This window comes from Neomonachus schauinslandi, chromosome 6 (genome assembly GCF_002201575.2).
Source record: "Neomonachus schauinslandi chromosome 6, ASM220157v2, whole genome shotgun sequence".
Lineage (NCBI taxonomy): Eukaryota > Metazoa > Chordata > Mammalia > Carnivora > Phocidae > Neomonachus > Neomonachus schauinslandi.
In genome coordinates, this window is record NC_058408.1 from 154,274,390 (window position 1) to 154,277,609 (window position 3,220).

Sequence of the window (3,220 nt, forward strand, 5' to 3'; positions counted from 1 at the left end):
ACTGAGCCCTGCTGGGTCCATGTGAGGCTGCTACCCAAACAGCCCCGAGCTGCAGACAACTGGGAAGCCAAGGAGAGCTTCGTGGTGGGCGATAGTTATGAGTTGGAGGGGGGCACATTAGGGCCAGGGGTAAGACCCCCAACAGGGTACTCTGCAGAGCCTCCCAGGCCTGGGGGTCTGGCAGGTTGAAGGAACCTGCCGGCAGGCCCGGAGATTGTCAACAACTGTTCTCAGCAGTGATCTGGGTTTCGTGTTGGCAGTTCCTACTAGAATGCTCCAAGATTGAAAACATTAACATCTAAGAGTACGTTTGAAATCTGCAAGAGCGATCCATGGGTCCCCGTGGGTCCCCATGTAACCCTGGCTCACACACTGTCTCTGAAGGAGGGCAGCGGGGTGTCTTCAAGGCACAGAATCTCCTGGATGGGCACACTTTGCCATAACTGGATAAGGGTCTTCCGGTGGGAAGCCAGCCCTGCCCTCTGAGACCCAGGGACTGGCTGATGAGGGGCTGCCCTGGGGAGCCGCCCGCCCTGAGGGGTGCCCTTCCTCCCGGCCCTCACAGGGTAGAGCTTGCGCCTGCAGGATCCCTAGGGAAGGACAACTCTTTCCTGTCCTGCAAGGACCGTGACTTAGGTGACCCTCACCCTCAGGCCTACCCCACATCCCACCCAGGCAGCGCCTTGCTGGGGGACAGAGAGGGGTGGGGTTCCTGGACCCAGGTCCCCACACAGAAGACTAGGTCGGTACTCAGAAGGTAGAGCCACCAGAGGCTGCCCAGCAGTGACAAGGTCAGGCCGCGTTGGCGGCAGCAGGGACAGCTGCTGTGTGGGAAGTCATGATGCGTCCGGCCGCGGGCCCTCTTGGGTGGTGGGCATGTGGGTGCCCCAGAGGTGGGGCTACAGACAGGCATCAGTGGGCGCTGGGGCCGACTTTACTATCCATAGCATGTCACCTCCTTCTGAAATGTCTGCCTCAGCCAGTGATGCTCTTGTCCATCCTGCCCAGACCCTGTGGTGTCCCTGGGGCGTGCAGGGCCGACCTGGCAGCGAGGCTCGGAGCCCCGGGGTCCCGGAGATGAGCACCAACGTGCAGGATGCCCACGTGGCTCCCATCTGTCGGGGTGGCCCAGGGGGTGGGGGCGTCCCTGGGATTCTGGTGGAGATGGACTGAGGAAGTCTGAGCAGCAGGTACAGGCTTCCCTGTCTCTCGTCCTTGTTCCTGCCGGTCCACTACCAAGTCTCATCCCGTCCGCCCTCCTTGGGCCACGGCTTCAGGCAAGGGAGGGTCATTCCTCCAGCCAGGGTGAACTGGAAGGGCGGGTATCAGGTCCCAGAGGACAGGTGACTATGGGGTCCATGGTTCAGGGTCCCCCAGCACTTGGTGAGACGCCCCCCAATCTTGGTGTGCCCAGGAGAGCCAGTGGCAAACCTCAGCTCTGTCCTGGAACCACGCCAGCTGAATCCTGTCTTCCCGGCAGAACAGCTGGGTTTCAGAGGGGCCGAGAGCATCTTGTCTGTGAATCGGGGCTTCAGCCATGCACCGGAAGCAATGACTCAGGACCCACAGATTCGCTCTATGAAGTCACGCAGACAGTCCCCCCATTTAGATGCTCACACCGTGAATAGGCACTGGGGCTCCCCCCCACAGGGGCATCTTCCACTGGACAGGGCGGTGGGGAGGGGCCTTGAACAGGAAGCCATGCCCCATGAGATGCCCTGTGGGCACCCCTGGCCTGGGCTCCCTTCTCTTGGGGAGCTCCCACAGAGGGGCGGCGGGTGCCAGACCCAGGTCATGGACAGAGGAGTTCACAGGTGGACGGCTGATCGTAACCACAGACAACCTCCAGGACCTGGGGCAACAGCTGCGTGAGCGGGCGCGTGCGGCCGGGGGAGGCGGCCACCAGCAGGGCGTCAACAAGGCCCCTGCAGTGGAAGCTGGCTCAGACTCACAGTGTGGGCTAGCTTTCTTCTCCTAAATAGCACAAAACCACAGGGTCTCTGGGTTGTTTATTAGCGTGTGCCTGTGTGCACGTGTGCATATGTGCACGTGTGTGTGCATGCACGCACTCCCAAGACGCCCCTTTAATGGGCCCCACAGGTACATCCTGGGGAGTCCCAGGGTGGTGCATAGTGACCCCTAGATTGAGCCAAATCAGAAAGACCTTTTATCCGTGACCCTCAGGAACACGGCAGGGAGATGGGGAAATTGAGATTTCCGGGTTTGCTAGCCCCCTCCACACCCCAGTCTAATCTGCTTTATGCTCTCATTCTCCTTTTAAAACTCCCAGACCACCTTCCCCACAGGGGTGCACATATTTCTGGAAGCTGGCTGGCAGCTCTCTGCTCTTGCATCTGCATGAACCCCGTGGCCCCTTCTTCCTGAACCAGCTTCCAACGGGCTGTGCTTCCCTCATCCATCTACCCCACAGAAAGAGCTAGAAGGGCCTGGGGGTGATGTGGAGGCCCAGTCCCGGGGTCCCCCTCCCATCACCCCACCGTGCTGAGCCCAGAGGCTTAGCCAAGACGCCCACGGGAACCACTCCCTGATTTATTTTCTCTCTCTCTCCCTTTCTTTCCTTCCTTCCTTCCGCTCCTTGTCCCCTTTGCCTGTAGTTGTGGGGATCCCTTGCAATGCAGGTGGGGGAAATTCGAGGGCAGGAGCTAGGAGACTTTTCATGACCAGACAGCTTGGCCGCACTCGGAGAACAGTCCTGTGTGCTGGGAGGGGTGGGGCGGCTGAGGCTGGAGACAGGAGGGAGCTCAGTCTTCTGCACCATCTCCCCTGCTCCCCCTGCTCTCCACCCCCTCTCCTGACCCCCCCTGCGTGCTCCCTGCAGGCTCCGGCTCCCCCCATGCGGGCCTGTGGAGCACAGACACGTGGGCACAGAGAGGTGGCTAGGGCATCGAACAGCAGGCCAGCTTAGGGCCTGGAGATCCAAGGTGTCTGATGTGTGAGAATGTGTGTGTGCCAAACTCGGGCACAAGTGTGTGTGAGAGTATGGGTGTATATGTGTGAACACACGGAGTGTATGTGAGTCAGTATGGGGCGTGTGTGAGTGTGGGATTGCACAACTCTGCATTTAAGTGGAAGTATGGGTAGTGAGTGTGTGTGTGCATGCGTGTGGGCTGTGTGGCTCGACCACGGAGGGTGCATGAACTCGTCATACGAGTGTGTGTGGAGTGCGGACATGTGTGAGTTCATGCCTCTGTGACCGTGT